This window comes from Aquarana catesbeiana, linkage group LG01 (assembly GCF_042186555.1).
Source record: "Aquarana catesbeiana isolate 2022-GZ linkage group LG01, ASM4218655v1, whole genome shotgun sequence".
NCBI classification, from domain to species: domain Eukaryota; kingdom Metazoa; phylum Chordata; class Amphibia; order Anura; family Ranidae; genus Aquarana; species Aquarana catesbeiana.
In genome coordinates this window covers 664,123,276-664,143,551 of record NC_133324.1, presented here as the reverse complement: position 1 = coordinate 664,143,551, position 20,276 = coordinate 664,123,276, and the positions used below count along the sequence as shown (strand labels likewise).

The 20,276-nt window shown below is 39.5% G+C and overlaps 1 protein-coding gene across 1 annotated transcript in view; it reads left to right on the top strand.

The window, feature by feature from the left end:
- The window catches only part of TBCK (TBC1 domain containing kinase), a 458,935-nt gene that overhangs the window by 218,416 nt on the left and 220,243 nt on the right, over positions 1–20,276 (top strand). The window lies entirely within an intron of this gene.

The following is a 20,276-nucleotide window of genomic DNA, read 5'->3' as shown; positions in this document are numbered from 1 at the left end:
TGGTTGATTGTAGCGCTCACATGTACATGTTGTTAGGAACCTTAAGTGCAGCAGAAATTTTTTTGTGCCTTGCCAAAATTTGCCACAATTCTGTCTCTGAGCTCTTCAGGCAGTTACTTTGAATTCATGATTCCCATTTGCTCTGACATGCACTGTGAGCTGTAAGGTCTTATATAGACAGGTGTGTGGCTTTCCTAATCAAGTCCAATCAGTATAATCAAACACAGCTAGACTCAAATAAAGGTGTAGAACCATCTCAAGGATGATCAGAATAAAAGGGCAGCACCTGAGTTAAATATATGAGTGTCACAGCAAAGGGTATGAATACTTAGGACCATGTGATATTTCAGTTTTTCTTTTTTAATAAATCTGCAAAAATGTCAACAATTCTGTGTTTTTCTGTCAATATGGGGTGCTGTGTGGACGTTAATGAGGAAAAAAATGAACTTAAATGGTTTTAGCAAATGGCTGCAATATAACAAAGAGTGAAAAATTTAAGGGGGTATGAATACTTTCTGTCCCCACTGTATATAACTATAAAACCAATAGACACATTCAAATTATATATGGCAAGATAATGATACATAAATAAGGGTCATTTCAACTATTTACGCAACTGTATCGCAAATGTTCATGAGAAATAAGGAGAACATGACAGTCCTTAAGTTCATAAAGTAATCTTCAGCAAAATAGAAAAGAACGGAAAAGTCTCTCTTGCATTGAGCCTTGCAAATGTCCAAAAATGTCCATACTGTACAAAGTCCACATTGTTTCAGTCCTTAAGTTCATTTGATACACTTTTAAACACCTCCAAGGATTCTGTACCTTCTCATATAGCCAGAAGAAATCTTCCACCCCATAAGAGCTTGCCTCTTGGTAAGGACAGATCTTGACATCCACAGACAGACTGGAACTGATGTTGCAAAGAAACAAATCATCCCTCAGGTTAGGTCGCTTGGGTCTTCAAGCTGGCCCCTCAGATCTCTCTTTCTTGTCCATTGAAACTTTCAGGCCTTGGGTTGGCACCATCCTTCTCAGGCATCCCAGAAACTTTCACAGGAGCCTCTTTCAACCTTCAGCATTTCGAAGAGTAGAGAAGGGTCATACCGAAATGATAGCTTGACAAAGCTTCTGGAATAATTCCAAGACCTCCTGTGGCTTTTAAAAACAACAATGATCTCCATGCAAAGATCTAGTAACTTCTTCAAGTAGAACATCCAGATAGAGACGTAAGTAGAGGGCATATACTCTCCAGTAAACATGAAAAACTACAGAATAAAGGCTTTTTCAGGTCTCCCCCCCCCCCCCCTTTTTTTAAAAAAAAAAACCTTTGCCATTTAAAAAATTCAAACATAAGTTCATAAGAATGTGGAAATAAAAATGTTTCATAGCCGGTTTTGTTTACTGGACATATATATTTTCAATTGAACATCTTTCTCAAACCCAATATTGCAGCAGGATTCAATAAAACAAAAAAGTTTGGATCCAGAAGTGACCTGAAGCAAAACATCTTCAGTTCCTCTTATCCTTTGGACCCAAGTGGAACCAGAGGGCTCCAGAACAGAACGATTTAACTTTTTTACCTTCACTTCAAATCCATGAAATTAGAGACCAGTATTCCGTATTATGTGCTAATGATTAGAACCTCGTTTGGGAGTATGCAGGTTGAACCTGTTCTTTTTTTAACTTGTTACCGCCCGACCACTGTACATTTACTACAGCACAGGCAGGCTGGATCACATACATGTATGTCAACCAGCCGCAGTGTGGTTGCGGGCACAAAATCGCATGTTACATGCGATTTGGTGCGGCTTGTTTTTATAAAAGTGCATTACACTAATTTCTTCACGTTTTGGTGCAATTTCTGTCCATTTAAATGACCGGGCCGCAAAAATGCACCACACAGAATCACACAGGAAGGCGTGCCGTTCCTGTGAGATCATGGTGTGAACCCAGCCCTAATGTTACCTGCAAGGGGCTGGCTCCACTTACAGCCACTAAGAATAAACCTCTTCAAAAAACCTTCATGAAGTTTATAGGGTGCTTTATTCATTTGTAATAAATAGTTTAAAAAGATTGGTACATCATTTGAAATCGATTCAACTGTAGGAAAAATAACCTACAATTGGCATTGATTTCAAATGACTGCTAACTTGTCCAGGACTAACCTCCCAGTAAATTCAACCCAAAAGCTGATGGTTTAATGCTAAAAGAAGTCTCTATAAGTGTTCATTGTGGGATCTGCAGGTAACTTTTGCAACAGTTTCTGTCAAAGTGTATATCCCTCTCCACTCCATCCAAGACTAAAAAAGTTAAAAGTTGTTATACTTTAATGTATTCTGCTCCAATCTTTGGGTCTGCTGAATATTTTGACAATTTCTTTTCCTGAAGGTAACTTCTGTTTATGTATTTGTTTATAATTTGCTCAGTTTAAATGGCCCAGGCTTGTGACAGCTTTACCTTAATAAAAGCTTTTTGACAGCTTTACTTAAATAAAAGCTTTGTGACAGCTTTACTTTAAAGATGGTTTATGGCTCATGCGGAAAGATATTCCAAGCCTATATTTCTAGTATAGACAGTACTACAGTGTCTTGGCAATATGATTTTACCGTTCATTACCCAATATATTCCATTAGAGGCAAATCAGGTAACCAGAAACATAATGTGTATAAAGAGTCCGTGATAACTGAATGTAAAAATAAAATCAGCAGCACCTGTAAAATAATATACAATGCAAAGTTGCGTTAGAGCCCATATGAATGGCTATCATCATTTATGTGCAGCATAATCTCTAACTACAGATCTGGATATATTAGCCATTACTGTGCTGAACCATGATACAATGGAAGGGGCCTGTATTAATAAAAGTCTTTCTATTAAGCCAACTGAGCCAATTATATTTGACTATATGTCAAAACATACAGTGGGGATGGAAAGTATTCAGACCCCCTTAAATTTTTCACTCTTTGTTATATTGCAGCCATTTGCTAAAATCATTTAAGTTCATTTTTTTCCTCATTAATGTACACACAGCACCCTATATTGACGGAAAAACACGGAACTGTTGACATTTTTGCAGATTTATTAAAAAAGAAAAACTGAAATATCACATGGTGCTAAGTATTCAGACCCTTTGCTCAGTATTTAGTAGAAGCACCCTTTTGATCTAATACAGCCATAAGTCTTTTTTTGGAAAGATGCAGCAAGTTTTTCACACCTGGATTTGAGGATCCTCTGCCATTCCTCCTTGCAGATCCTCTTTAGTACTGTCAGGTTGGATGGTAAACATTAGTGGACAGCCATTTTTAGGTCTCTCCAGAGATGCTCAATTGGGTTTAAGTCAGGGCTCTGGCTGGGCCATTGAAGAACAGTCACAGAGTTGTTGTGAAGCCACTCCTTCGTTATTTTAGCTGTGTGCTTAGGGTCATTGTCTTGTTGGAAGGTAAACCTTCGGCCCAGTCTGAAGTCCTGAGCACTCTGGAGAAGGTTTTCGTCCAGGATATCCCTGTACTTGGCCGCATTCATCTTTCCCTCGATTGCAGCCAGTCGTCCTGTCCCTACAGCTGAAAAACACTCCCACAGCATGATGCTGCCACCGTCATGCTTCACTGTTGGGACTGTATTGGACAGGTGATGAGCAGTGCCTGGTTTTCTCCACACATACCGCTTAGATTTAAGGCCAAAAAGTTCTATCTTGGTCTCATCAGACCAAAGAATCTTATTTCTCACCATCTTGGAGTCCTTCAGGTGTTTTTTTAGCAAACTCCATGCAGGCTTTTATGTGTCTTGCACTGAGGAGAGGCTCCTGTCGGGCCACTCTGCCATAAAGCCCCAACTGGTGGAGGGCTGCAGTGATGGTTGACTTTCTACAACTTTCTCCCATCTCCCGACTGCATCTCTGGAGCTCAGCCACAGTGATCTTTGGGTTCTTCTTTACCTCTCTCACCAAGGCTCTTCTCCCCCGATAGCTCAGTTTGGCCGGACGGCCAGCTTTAGGAAGGGTTCTGGTCGCCCAAACGTCTTCCATTTAAGGATTATGGAGCCCACTGTGCTCTTAGGAACCTTAAGTGCAGCAAAAAATTTTTTGTGCCTTGCCACAATTTGCCACAATTCTGTCTCTGAGCTCTTCAGGCAGTTCCTTTGAACTCATGATTCTCATTTGCTCTGACATGAACTGTGAGCTGTAAGGTCTTATATAGACAGGTGTGTGGCTTTCCTAATCAAGTCCAATCAGTATAATCAGACACAGCTGGACTCAAATGAAGGTGTAGAACCATCTCAAGGATGATCAGAAGAAATGGACAGCACCTGAGTTAAATATATGAGTGTCACAGCAATACTTAGGACCATGTGATATTTCAGTTTTTCTTTTTTAATAAATCTGCAAAAATGTCAACAATTCTGTGTTTTTCTGTCAATATGGGGTGCTGTGTATACATTAATGAGGAAAAAAATGAACTTAAATGGTTTTAGCAAATGGCTGCAATATAACAAAGAGTGAAAAATTTAACGGGGTATGAATACTTTCTGTCCCCACTGTATATGTGAAATTTGGATGCTATGTGTTTCTTCAATTTCTTTCAATTTGTACATTATCTCTTTGCACTGCCATAATAAATAAACCTTTATATTTTAAATTAAGTTTTAAAGTTTGTATACTGCATTGAGCACAGTCTTTTATTATTTTCACTCCCTGCTGTGCCTTCCCTCCATCAACAGGGGATGCTACGAACATCCGTAACATGTTTCTTGTAACAGAATAGATTAAACTTACAGTGAGAGGAAAATGCATCAAAACTTGGATTGATGTAACGTATTTACTGCATGCTCTTCTTTTTGGCACCAGTGCCTTTGGATTTATCCATTTTACACCTTGTAGGTCAGCGGGCATGGAAACAGAAAGAGCATAGCAAAGTTGAGTGGCCAGCACCAACTGAGACCAGTGGTGAACCACAACTCTAAAGCCTAGTACACATGATCATAAAGTTGGACGAAAAATACTGCTTTCAAAGCGATGGTACGATAATCTGATCGTTAGTACACAGCTTTCAAGAGCCGATCACGACAGTTCACCTGAAGTTATCCGAAGAGACAAACACTAACGTTTTTTTCATACAATATCAGATCGTGCAATTTTCATTTCATTGGTACAGTTTTTGTCCAAATAATACAATACACACTTCCAAAGTTGTATTCTGTCACGCGAGAATTTTCGTAACTTACCCTACCCTCTTCATTTTCGATATAGAAACTAGCATGCAAAAAAAAAAAAAAAACACGGACGATAATTCCTCCGATATTGTCATCGTGTATACGAGACTTGAGCTAGGAAGATTAAGATTCAACCAGTGCTCAGACTTTTAGGATTTTATGTAACCATTTTCCATATCCAGTCAGTATCTAATCCTTACAGGAAAAAGCAAAATGCATTGCTTGTTTAGATTACAATAAAAGCTGGAAATCTCTGTTCAGCACTACACCCTCTCAATCATATACAATCAGGATAGGAACTGGCAATTACTGAGTCTATTTGCAGTGTCACCCCTTGCGTAAATTTGGCATTGCAACATGATCTATCGGTATCATATTTCTGATGTTGTATAGAGGGGACCTAGATGTTACTATAAAGTGATTTCAGATTTCTCACTTTAAATTGTCACAAAGGTGAGCATAGAGAACTGTCATGGAGTTGAGCATAACCAATGAAGCAATAGCAAAAAACCTTGCAAATAAGTTGCAGTGGGTATACATAGTTTTTTGGTCTTTGAGGACCTTTATCAATCCTGATTGACAGAAGTCCAAGACCAAAACATTGCTCTGTACTGAAAAAATAACTTGGGTTGTGTTGTAGAGTTCAGTTTTTATTTGTGCCTGTATATCAGCATTAAGATGGCAGATGTTGAAAAGGCATAACTAATTTTTAGTTGGCCAATCTACAATATGAAAGTTGTGCCCTAGACAAGTGCAGTATATATCCAGGCACAAGTAGCTCTTAAAGGAATAATAAAATGTTTTAGCTCATTTTTAAGTTAATATATTTTCTAGTCTTTTTTTTTTTTTTTTTCGAAATAAACATAAAAAAAAAAAAAAAAAAAAAAAGATCAAGTGTTCCCAGAGAACTGTGGGTTTTCTACAGAGACAACACCTTGGTAACTTCCTGCCCTAAATCTCCCTTTGTAATAGTAATAATTTCTACATACCTGCTTAAAATTACTTCTTAGAAGTACAGTGGTAAAATGCATATTGCCTGTCAGCAATGTGCACCAGTGTTTTGAGGTGGTGGTTGCCCCTTTTTTTCCCCATCAAAAAAAACTCCCAATATTGAAGAACATATTGGCTCTTATCAGCATAGCAGTGATACCTGTCTACCTAGTAAGTGGGGCTAGTAGGTTCTGATGAAGGGTATGTTTTTTTCTTTCTTTAGTTTAAAGCATTTTTATGGTCATCAGCATTGTAATAGCAACAATCATTATTTTTGACACTCCAATATAACGTCACTAAAATCTTCTCTCCTGTTGTGAGTGCTGCCTGTCAGCTGGCTATCTCATGGATTTATCTTCCTGGATTCCCTGCATGGTTTGCAGTTTCTTTGCTGTCTACTTCCCGTTTCTAAGGACTACATATCCCATGGTACCTTGCAGACTGTAAGCAGTGATCCCTGTACTGACTTTTCCACCTGAAACTCCTCCTCAGCACCTTGATTGTTCAGAAGGCAGACTCTGTGAATTCTGTGACACAGCAGTGCCTACACACAGGGTATAGTGAATATGTGTCACAGAATTCAAGGAATTAAATGTGTGAGGATCTTGACAAAATATCTTTAAAATTATCATTATTGTGTAGGCTAGAAATATTTAATACAGTGTCAAAATGAACATAGGATTTTACATATTGACCAAAGATACACTTTTATTAAAACTGTGCTCTTATAACATTTTTGGATCTTATCACTCAGCAAAATTGCAAAGAAAGCATTCTTATGCCCCGTACACACGGTCGGATTTTCCGACGGAAAATGTGCGATCGGATCGTGTTGTCGGAAATTCCGACCGTGTGTGGGCTCCATCGGACTTTTTCCATCGGATTTTCCGACACGCAAAGTTTGAGAGCAGGCTATAAAATTTTCCGACAACAAAATCAGTGGTCGGAATTTCCGATCATGTGTACACAAATCCGACACACAAAGTGCCACGCATGCTCAGAATAAATAAAGAGATGAAAGCTATTGGCTACTGCCCCGTTTATAGTCCCGACGTATGTGTTTTACGTCACCGCGTTCAGAGTGATCAGATTTTCCAACAACTTTGTGTGACCGTGTGTATGCAAGACAAGTTTGAGCCAACATCCGCCAGAAAAAATCCTAGGATTTTGTTGTCGGAATGTCCAATCAATGTCCGACCGTGTGTACGGGGCATAAGAGTTAATAAGGCATGAAACTGTGTTCCTCTTTCATAAATGAAGTGTAAGCAACATTTGATAAGGCCATACCTGTTTGTATAGTGTAAAGAAACCAATTGTGTTTTGTGAAGTGTTTAGTCCAGTATGTATGAAGATAATTTAGCTTTTTTTTTTTTTTTTTATTCTGTTTGTAATATTTTTTGCATATGTTAGAAGATATAATTAAAGCTATTCCTACAATATTTCTTAAGATGTTTTGTTTTACTATCCTCTACTGCTAGAGGGCACTGTGGTACTAAAAAAGCTTCTAACATTTATATGTTTATTGTGAGAAATAAAAGAAAAATAATTTTAAAGTTTACCAGACCACCATCAAATTTCCGCTCACTCCTCTGTCCCTATGAATATATTTTAAAATGCAGCAAAAGCTATTTAATGTTAAATTGTAGATATATTTTTGGATAAATGTAAACTTCATACCTAACATTGGAGCTCAGAAAACAATATTATAAAACTTTTAATTTTAAAATACAGCAACCACAATACAACAGTAAGTAAATTAAGAAAAATAATCATAAATATTTTATACATTACTGTATCAACTACTGAAGGGCAAGAAACATGCTGATAGAAGGGGAAAGCAGAGTGCCAAAGAGGTGCCCATCAGTCACCTTCTACTTCTTTCATTGTCTAGTCACAGACTGGGGGACAGAATTTGACCTGTAACTGTTATTAATCTTCAGCAGAGGAAAATCAGGTCTCCTGCCCTCTGAGACAGGGCTGTACTGTTTTGCCAAGAATGTGTGTGTGTGTGTGTGTGTGTGTGTGTATGTATATGTATATGTATATGTATATACAGTATCTCACAAAAGTAAATATTTTATTATATCTTTTCATGTGACAACACTGAAGAAATGACACTTTCCTACAATGTAAAGTAGTGAGTGTACAGCTTGTATAACAGTGTAAATTTGCTGTCCCCTCAAAATAACTCAACACACGGCCATTAATGTCTAAATCGCTGAGTACACCCCCAAGTGAAAATGTCCAAATTGGGCACAAAGTGTCAATATTTTGTGTGGTCTTCATTATTTTCCAGCACTGCCTTAGGGCCCTTTCACACCTGTGGACCGTATGTCCGTTTTTCATCCATCCGTTTTTGGGTGAAAAACGGACATACATGTATCCCTATGGGATAGCGGATGAACATCCGATGACATCAGTCTCCGTTATGATCCGAAACTGATGACGGAGGATAACCCTATTTTTCCATTCGTCTGCGGATCGGATCAGATGAAAACGGACAGATGGTCCGTTTTCATCCGATCCCCCCATAGAGGAAAGCGGAGATCTGACCGGTCCGTTTCTGCACAGTGTGCAGAGACGGACTAGTCATCTTCCCGGCTCAGCGGGGATCAACGGAGCGATCCCCGCTGAGCAAAAGGATGGCTGAATACGGATCCTCCCAGGATCCGCACGTGTGAAAGGGGCCTTAACCCTCTTGGGCATGGAGTTCACCAGAGCTTCACAGGTTGCCACTGGAGTCCTCTTTCACTCCTCCATGACGGCATCACGCAGCTGGTGGATGTCCTTCCATTTGAGGATGCCCCACAGATGCTCAGTAGGGTTAAGGTCTGGAGACATGCTTGGCCAGTCCATCACCTTTACCCTCAGCTCCTTTAGAAAGGCAGTGGTTGTCTTGGAGGTGTGTTTGGGGTCGTGATCATGTTGGAATACTGCCCTGCGGCCCAGTCTCCGAAGGGTGGGAGTCCTATATCAAGCTATGATATCAGTTGTTGCATGCTAATAAGTAGCCTCTTAAGAGATTTTATCACCTGATAACATTCATAAAAGAGGAAAAAACTAAGAGGAAAAAATTACCATAAAAAAAGTATTTAATCCCCTGCTGATTTTGTAGGGTTGCCCACTGACAAAGAAATGATTAGGCTATATTTTAATGGTAGGTTTATTTTAATAGTGAGAGACAGAATAACAACAAAAATATCCAGGAAAACACATTTCAAAAAAGTCATAAATTGATTTGCATTTTAATGAGTGAAATAAGTATTTGATCACCTATCAGTCAGCAAGATTTCTGGCTCCCAGGTGTCTTCTATAAGGGTAACCAGCTGAGATTAGGAGCACTCCCTTAAAGGGAGTGCTCCTAATCTTAGCTTGTTACCTGTATAAAAGATACTTGTCCACAGAAGCAATCAGATTCCAATCTCTCCACCATGGCCAAGACCAAAGAGCTGTCCAAGGATGTCATGGACAAGATTGTAGACCTACAGAAGGCTGAAATAGGCTACAAGACCAAGCAGCTTGGTGAGAGGGTGACAACAGTTGGTGCGATTATTCGCAAATGGAAGAAACACAAAATAACTGTCAATCTCACTCGGCCTGTGGCTCCATGCAAGATCTCACCTCCTGGAGTTTCAATGATCATAAAAACAGTGAGGAATCAGCCCAGAACTAGATGGGAGAATCTTGTCATTGATCTCAAGGCAGCTGCGACCCTAGTCACCAAGAAAAAAATTGGTAACACACTACACCGTGAAGGACTGGAATCCTGCAGCGCCCGCAAGGTCCCCCTGCTCAAAAAAGCACATGTACAGGCTCATCTGACGTTTGCAAATGAATGATTCAGAGGAGAACTGGGTGTAAGTGCTGTTGTCAGATGAGACCAAAATCGAGCTCTTTGGCATCAATTCAACTCGCCGTGTTTGGAGGAGGGGGAATGCTGCCTATGACCCCAAGAACACCATCCCCACCATCAAACATGGAAGTAGAAACATTATGCTTTGGGGGTGTTTTTCTGCTAAGGGGACAGGACGTCTTCACCGCATCAAAGGGACAATGAACGGGGCCATGTACCATCAAATCTTGGGTGAGAACCTCCTTTCCTCAGCCAGGGCCTTGAAAATGGGTCATGGATGGGTATTCCAGCATGTAAATGACCCAAAACACACGTCCAAGGCAACAAAGGAGTGGCTCAAGAAGAAGCACATTAAGGTCCTGGAGTGGCCAAGCCAGTCTCCAGACCTTTAATCCCATAGAAAATATGTGGAGGGAGCTGAAGGTTCGAGTTACCAAACGTTGGCCTCGAAACCTTAATGACTTGGAAAGGATCTGCAAAGAGGAGTGGGACAAAATCCCTCCTGAGATGTGTGCAAACCTGGTGGCCAACTTCAAGAAATGTCTGACCTCTGTGATTGCCAACAAGGGTCTTGCCACCAAGTACTAAGTCATATTTTGCGAAGGGGTCAAATACTTATTTCACTCATTGAAATGTAAATCAATTTCATAACTTTTTTGAATTGCGTTTTTCTGAATTTTTTTGTTGTTATTAAGTCTCTCACTGTTAAAATAAACCTACCATTAAAATTATAGACTGATCATTTCTTTGTCAGTGGGCAAACAATCAAAATCAGCAGGGGATCAAATACTTTTTTCCCTTACTGTGTGTGTGTGTATGTGTGTGTGTGTGTATATATATATATATATATATATATATATATATATATATATAAAATATACGGTTGTGCTCATAAGTTTACATAACCTGGCAGAATTTATGATTTTTCAGAGAATATGCATGATAAAACAAAAACTTTTCTTTCACTCGTGGTTAGTGTTTAGCTGAAGCCATTTATTATCAATCAACTTTGTTTACTCTTTTTAAATCATAATGACAACAGAAACTACCCAAATGACCCTGATAAAAAGTTACATACCCTGGTGATTTTGGACTGATAACATGCACACAAATTGACACAAAGGTGTTTGAATGGATATTAAAGGTAACCATCCTCGCCTGTGATCTGTTTGCTTGTAATTAGTGTGTGTGTATAAAAGGTCAATGAGTTTCTGGACTCCTGACAGACCCTTGCATCTTTCATCCAGTGCTGCACTGATGTTTCTGAATTCTGAGTCATGGAAAGCAAAAGAATTGTCAAAGGATCTGCAGGAAAAGGTAAAAATCAATCATTGGTATTGCGTTCTAGGTAGAAACTAAAATAACAGTGATATATAGAAGGTGTTGTAAAACCAAAGTAGATAAAAGTCGGACGCATCTGAGATCAAGTCCTAAATTCTAATCAAACAATAATGTAAACAACCTAAATACATTCTAATATATAAAGTGCAAGTGATAAAAGTGACAAAAGTGACATATAATCTTCAGACTGAATGGATAAAGTGCACGCAATTAAAATTGTCCAAATAGAAGACTCTTCAAGTGAATATAAAAAAATATAGTGTCCATAGAGATGAGTAAACTGAAGCTGTGAAGTGCTGCTCCGGTTAACACTCTGTGCAGAGAATGTAAACAGTGACTTAGTGGTTGATTTCTTCAGTGCAATTGCACCTTTGTGTGAATTAGCCCCTTACCTTACCGCTGTAAGGTAACAGCGTGAAAGAAAAATAGCATTCAACGAAATCCAGACGCCTGTAGTAGATGGCTGGTGGTTTCTCGTCTGTGCAGCTGGTAGTTTCTCATCTGTGCAGCTCAGCAATCCATGGAAAAAAGGGGAAGGTTTCCAGGTCCAATGCCAGTGTATAAAAGCAAAGAAAGGGGGGGAATAATTCATTTTCTTATTGCAGCAAAAGGTAGTTGAACTGTATAAAACAGGAAAGGGATATAAAACTTGATTAGAGCTTGAACACTGCTGATTGAGAGTGCCAATCAGCAGTGTTCAAACTCTAATCAAAAAGGGGAAAATGAGGGGTTCGGTTGAATGCAAACCACGGTCAAGTAGGCCATCTAAAATTTCAGCCACAACTGCCAGGAAAATAGTTTGGGATGCAAAGAAAAACCCACAAATGACTTCAGGTGAAATAGAGGACACTCTGAAAAGGTGGTGTGGCTGTATCAAGATGCACAATAAGGAGGCACTTGAAGAAAGATGGGCTGCATGGTCGAGTGGCGAGAAGAAAGCCATTACTACGCAAATGCCACAAAATTACTCGCTTACAATACGCCAAACAGCACAGAGACAAGCCTCAAACCTTCTGGCACAAAGTAATTTGGAGTGATGAGACCAAAATTTAGCTTTTTCGCCACCGCCTTAATCACTACATTTGGAGAGGAGTCAACAAGGCCTATGATGAAAGGTACACCATTCCTACTGTGAAACACGGAGGTGGATCGATGATATTTTGGGGATAAGTAAGCTACAAAGGCACAGGAAATTTAGTCAAAATTGATGGCAAGATGAATGCAGTATGTTATGAAAAAATACTGGAGAACATTTGCATTCATCAGCCAGGAAGCTGTGCATGGGACGTACTTCGACATTCCAACATTACAATGATCCAAAACACAAGGCCAAGTTGACCTGTCATTGGCTATAGCAGAAGTGAAGGTTCTGGAGTGGCAATCTCAGTCTCCTGACCTCAATATCATTGAGCCACTCTGGGGAGATCTCAAACATGCAGTTCATGCAAGACAGCCCAAGAATTTACAGGAACTGGAGGCTTTTTGCCAAGAGGAATGGGCAGCTTTGCCATCTAAGAAAATAAAGAGCCTTATCCACAAATACCACAAATGACTTCAAGCTGTCACTGATGTTAAAGGGGGCAATACACGATATTAAGAACTGGGATATGTAAACTTTTGATCAGGATAGTTTCTGTTTTGATTTTGATTTAAAAACTGTAAACACAGTTTGATTGATAATAAATGGCTTCAGCCAAACACTAACCATGAGTGAAAAAAGTTTTTGTGTTATCATTCATATTCTATGAAAAATGGCCAAGAAATCATAAATTCTGCCAGGGTATGTAAACTTATGAGCGCAACTGTGAATATATATATATATATATATATATATATATATATACACACACACACACACACACACACAGTTGGGTCCATATATATTTGTACATAGTTATATAATGAAAGCGCACACTCGGGTAATTACAGCTCTTAAGAATAGCCATCCCCTTTTTCAAGGGACCAAAAGTAATTGGACAATTGAATCAAAAGCTGTTTCATGGCCAGGTGTGGGCTACTCCTTCGTTATTTCTTCATCAATTAAGAAGGTAAAAGGTCTGGAGTTGATTCGAATGCCCCGTACACATGATCGCACATTCCGACAACAAAATCCATATTTTTTTCTGACGGATGTTGGCTCAGACTTGTCTTGCATACACACGGTCACACAAATCTTGTCGGAAATCCCGAACGTCAAGAACGCGGTGATGTACGACGAGGCGAGAAAAATGAAGTTCAATAGCCAGTGCGGCTCTTCTGCTTGATTCCGATTTTGATTTTGGTGTCGGAAAATTTGAGAACCAGCTCTCAAATTTTGTGCGACGGAAATTCCAATGGAAAATGTCCGATGGAGCCTACACACGGTCAGAATTTCAAAAAGATCTCCCATCGAACATTTTCCGTTGGAAAATCTGACCGTGTGTACGCGGCATAAGTGTCGTATTTGCATTTGGAATCTTGCTGTGAACCTGCATCATGTGTTCAAAGCAGCTGTCCATGCAAGTGAAACAGGCCATTGTAAGGCTTCAAAAACAAAACAAATTCATCAGAGAGATGGCAGCAACATTAGAAGTGGCCAAATCAACTGTTTGGTACATTCTGAGGAAAGAAAAACGCACTGGTGAGCTCAGCAACATAAAAAGGCCTGCACATCCATGGAGGACAACAGAGGTGGATAATCGCAGAATCCTCTCTATGGTAAAGAAAAACCCATTTACAACATCCAGACAAGTGAAGGACACTCTCCATGAGGTGGGCATATCATTGTCAAAGTCTACAATTAAGAGAAGACTTCACAAGAGCAAATACAGAGGGTTTACCACAAGGTGCAAGCCATTCATAAGACTGAAGAATAGAAAAGCCAGATTCGACTTTGCCAAAAAACATATAAAAAAAAGCCAGACCAGTTCTGGAAAAGCATTCTTTGGACAGATGAAACTAAGATTAATCTGTACTAGAATGATGGAAAGGAAAAAGTGTTAAGAAGGTTTGGAACAGCTCATGATCCAAAGCACACAACGTCATCTGTAATATATGGTGGAGGCAGTGTGATGGCAATGGCATGCATAGCTTCCAGTGGCACTGGTCATTGTTTTTTTTATGTGACAGAAGGCAGAAGCAGCCCGATGAATTCTGCAGTGTTTAGACATGTACTGTCAGCTTAGATTCAGCCAAATGCAGCAAAGCTCCATGGGTGGAGTGAAATGCGCTGGGGGCGTGGTCTGGTTGGAGCCCGGTCTGAGGCTGTCACACACCCTCTTACGAGGTTTTGCATAGATTTGCAACTTCCAGGACTTTTCCTATTTCCATTAGATGTCTAGAGCTGGGACGAGCTCTGTCCTTGTCTGCACCCCAAGCTCTTGCTACAAGACACAGTGAAGCCATAGGGCGGCACCTGTAAATTTAGAATTTAAAATGCCTAATGCACAGCTTTGTTAAGACATTTAGTCAGGACTGAAGCATTTTTATACCTGTATCTATAGTTTTAAAGTAAATTTTAAGGGAATTCAAAGAACACTTCTACTGTAGTTCCAGTAATGTTGGCTCATTACTTTATTCTACATTTGCTGTTCACACATTTGTAGATGTGTGCTATGGCCAGTACCATCTATAGACTTGGCACTAAAGAGAGGCATATCAACTGATACATGTGTTCCTACAATATTTAAATGAATCCAATAAACAAGGGCATAGAAGGTAGACACTGCCAATGAAGACCCTCTTGCATTACCTACTCCATAAAGTACAAAATACTGTTCTCCTAAACCTGTTGGAGAGAACTCTTCAAAAAGCCCAACTGTCAGATCATTTGAAATTTCTCAGTGAATTCTTATAAAGAATTTGTTTAACTGTAAGATGGTTTGAATCTTGAATCTAATACATAAGGAGAAGTCCAGGAGCACAATATTCTGTACCTTATCGGGGCCAGGTATGTTGAGTGGTCTGCCAGTGTTTTCTTCTCTTCATTTATTAAGGTTTTAAAAACATAGTTTAAATACAATTCTGTATAAAGATTTTTTTTTATTTTTGCTGGCTGTATCCTGTCAGGGAGATTTTCTATAATTTCCTGTCCCATAGAAATATCAGGAAGAGAGGATCTCTCCAAAGTGAAGGGGATCACCTATCTTAGTTGTCATTAAAATAGTTTTCCCCATTTGAAGATTTTCCACTTACCTTCTACTATGAATTTAAAATCAATTTTTGTGCTGGAATCAGCTGTCACAAGGACCATAAGTGATAGTGAATCTTAGCAGTGGGAACACAGACAGCAATGAAAGTTTGACAGAATGTCTAAGCCTTCAACATTCTATTCAAAAGTTGAAAAAAATAAAAAAAAGTTTTTTGCTTTAAATATACTTTTTAAGTGTTGTTTCTGTACGATTCAGTTTGTGCTTAAATCTCCTTGAAGATCGCAAAGAAAGACTATAGTTGGAGAAAGAATTTGTGATTTCTGTGGATCTATTGTGAACTTTGATGATAAATTTCTTCACAATGCCCTCTGCCACAGAGGTGATTGAAGACTTATTTAGGCTACATTCACACCTTGTGTGAGCTTAATATTTTGTTCATTTTGCACATTTTTTCTTGTGTATTCAGACGTTTTTGTTTTAGCCTATGGAAAGCAGACATTTTTCAGGAACTTCTTTTGAAATCTCTGCAGCCAAAAGCACTCAATTTTTACCTCAAAGGTAGCTCATGTACAATACAAACTTTAGGCATTGAACCGCAGTTATATTTATCAGTAGACTCCTCTGCAATCAGAAACAACTCTCCTCTATTTTTCGGTGTCTCTATTCATTTGAGCTGCAACTTACACAACCAGTACTCCACACACCATCCTTCAGTGCTATTTCACAAATAAGGGAGGCTCTGTTCCCTATATGTTTTACGCTAACTGACAACCCTGCATGCTGAATAAATTCTGCTATATACACTTAAAAACACCAAAAAAAATTAAATCCTATACAATATAACTCAAAATCAGATGAAGCAACATTTTATATGTGTGACATTTTCACATGTTATAACACACTCTTTCTGTGCCATACATATAATATTATTATTATTATTATTATTATTATTATTGTTATACAGGATTTATATAGCGCCAAAAGTTTGCACAGCGCTTTACAAAATGAAGGCAGACATTAGAGTTACAATACAGTTTGGTACAAGAGGAATCAGAGGGCCTGCTCATTAGAGCTTACAATCTAAGAGGGTGGGTCAATTGATACAAAAGGTAATGGGGCTGTGGGGATGAGCTGACGGAGAAAGTAAAACAGTGTATTAGTTAGAAGCAGGATAGGCTTCTTTAAAGAGAAGGGTTTTTTAAGGGATCATCTAAAGATGGATAGATTAGGAGACAGTCGGACAGATTTGGGTAGGGAGTTCTAAAGGCTGGTAGAAGCTCTGGAGAAATCCTGGAGGTGAGCATGGGAGGAGAGCAGGAGGTCTTGGGAGGAACGAAAAAGGCAGCTTTGTTGATATTTTGAGATCAGACTAGTGGTGTAGCTGGGGGCAGAGTTGTGGATGGCATTGTAAGTTATTGTTAGTAAATTTTATTTGTTGGAAGCCAGTGAAGGGATTGGCAAAGAGGGGCGGGGGACACTGAACGGTTGTTAAGGTGGATGAGTCTTGGATGAGTCTTCCATGATGGACTGAAGGGGGGATGGCCAATGTAAAGATAATACAATGAGGAGGGAGTTGCAGTAGTCAAGGAGAGAGATAACCAGAGAGTAAACTAGAAGCTTGGTGGTTTCATTGGTTAAAAAGGGGCATATTCTGCTTATGTTTCGAAGGTTAAGGTGGCATGATTTGGACAGGGATTGGATATATTCTGTTCCAATTTCTGTGCTTTACATATCTTTTGTGACAGACTTTCAAATCACTTTCATTGTGCACTTGCCACTCCTCACACATGATCACTCTTGTGTCTTCCATCTTATACACCAAATTCTCACCTTTTTAATTTGACCTATAGGTCATAATAGGCCAAACAGTGCCTTCCCCTTTAAATTAGGGGCCATACATGTGCTCACTTGATTCTCTTTCACCATGGGTTATCGCACTCCTTTCCTTTGTGTCCTCAGTCTCCATGATCTTCCTTCTTATTCCTGGATTGTATAGAAAAGTATATTTCACAACCTTTTATTTTGGCAAAAGGTGCTTTTAAACTACAAACAAACATGCACTGGCTCCCTAAGATCTATGTTTGTGCAGCCAGGCTGCTAGCAAAGAATCTTGCTTATGTGCTTTAAGTTGTGATGTCACCAGCTCCACCCCTTACGTGTTACGTCAATCATGTGGCTTCATTGGATGGTCTGACCTGGAACCAGTGTGGCCAATGACAGTGTTAGTGACCCTTGAAATATCTGAATCCAGTGCCAATTTGCTCTTGTGTTTGAGCAATAAACACGCCACCGCAGTTCTAACCCCTCACCACTCTATCCAAGTCTAAGAAATTTTTTTTACATATACTTTAACTTTATGCTCAGTCTGAATTGCCTATGTTTTTGACATGTTTGCTTACTTTACTTCCAAAGAGGTTAGGTTGCATAAGAGTATGGCATAAAACTATTGGAATGCTGAATGTCCCAGGAAGTGCACAGATCTAACAATACCCCAAAAGAAATAAGAAATTGTCAGGTGGTTTCGGTCAGGTATTCCCCTTTACTTCTCTTTCGACAGCTACATAAAAATGCATTTAATGAATGGGAGATGCAGAGATGCTAGGCTAGCACAGGTTGTAATTAACACTCCTAGAAGTGGATAAGGCAATGACGCGCAAGGAGTTAGTGGGCTTTGCTAGGTAATTGACTATTTCTGAAGAAGTCAAATTTGCTAGCAAGTTCAAACACACCTTGCAAGTGAATAAAATATTGTTTATGGAAAGGAAAATGCTGCAAGTATGTAAAATATTTTTACTTGCTGGCCTTTGTGCCTTGTCTTGCAGAAGACTTATTGCCTTCTTTTCTAGCTGACCCTCACACATGTATATGTGCTGTTAAGCAGTGCTGACTGGGTTCTCCCCTCTATTCTTGAAAACATTTAGACAGATAGTGCACAGTATTGTTAGGCAAATTTTGCCATATAAACCGTTTTTCCTTACGTTGATTTTACTTGCTGATTTCCTGCTTAAAAAGCACACACACAAAGAACTAATCATTTCATTAACCATCCCACATTTCTTCTTGCATAATGGCTTTCTTCTCTCTTGAATCTACTGAATCCCTTGCAATAACAGTGGGAAAGTGAGGCTTTTGCTTTTTCATTTAGCACCATCGAAAGAAAAAACTTCCTGCACCTGTTAACTGACAAGTGCTCTTCAAGGCTCTTGTCCATAGCCACAAGATGCTTGAAGCACGAAAATCACATTTATAATTTCTCCATGTTTTTTCTGCACAGTATACTCTAGTAAGCAGGCCTCCTTTCCTTCAAAATCCTTTCCCAGGCCTACCAAACTACTGCAAGGCACGTTAATAAAAATGTATTCATCTTTTATGATAGAATCTCTGATCTATCTTTTTTGTTCATGTGTAATACTGTATATGTAATTTTCATTTTTATACAGTATCTTACAAAAGTAAGTACACCCCTCACATTTTTGTAAATATTTTATTATATCTTTTTATGTGACAACTGAAGAAATGACACCTTGCTACAATGTAAAGTAGTGAGTGTACAGCTTGTATAACCATGTAAATTTGCTGTCCCCTCAAAATAACTCAACACACAGCCATTAATGATAATAATAAGTGAGTACACCCCTAAGTGAAAATGGGTCAAAATTTTGTGTGGCCACCATTATTTTCCAGCACTGCCTTAACCCTCCTGCGCATGGAATGCATCAGAGCTTTACAGGCTGCCACTGGAGTCCTCTTCCACTCCTACATGATGACATCACGGAGCTGATGGATGTTAGAGACCTTGCGCTCCTCCACCTTCCATTTGAGGATGCCCCACAGATGCTCAATAGGGTTTAGGTCTGGAGACATGCTTGGCCAGTCCATTACCTTTACCCTCAGCTTCTTTAGCAAGGCAGTGGTCATCTTGGAGGTGTGTTTGGGGTCGTTATCATGTTGGAATACTGCCCTGAGGCCAAGTCTCCAAAGGGAGGGGATCATGCTTTGCTTTAGTATGTCACTGCACTCATGCAGCCCCAGACCATGACACTTCCACCACCATGCTTGACTGTAGGCAAGACAAACTTGTCTTTGTACTTCTCATCTGGTTGCCACACACACACACAAACACACACACACACACACTTGACACCATCTAAACCAAATAAGTTTATCTTGGTTTCATCAGACCACAGGACATGGTTCCAGTAACCCATGTCCTTAGTCTGCTTGTCTTCACCAAACTATTTGTGGGCTTTCTTGTGCATCATCCTTAGAAGAGACTTCCTTCTGGGATGACAGCCATGCAGACTAATTTGATGCAGTGTGCGGCGTATGGTCTGAGCACTGACATGCTGATCCCCCTCCCCTTCAAACTCTGCAGCAATGCTGACAGCACTCATACATCTATTTCCCAAAGACAACCTCTGGATATGACGCTGAGCATGTGCACTCAACTTCTTTGGTCAACCATGGAAAGGCCTGTTCTGAGTGGAATCTGTCCTGTTAAACTGATGTCTGGTCTTTGACATTATTCTGCAGCTCAGTTTCAGGGTCTTGGCAATTTTCCTTTAGCTAGGCCATCTTTAGGTAGAGCAACAATTCTTTTTTTCAAATCCTCACAGAATTCTTTGCTATGAGGTGCCATGTTGAACTTCAAGTGACCAGTATGAGAGAGTGAGAGCGATGACACCTGCTCCCCTGAGACCTTGTAACACTAACGAGTCACATGACACCGGGGAGGGAAAATGGCTAATTGG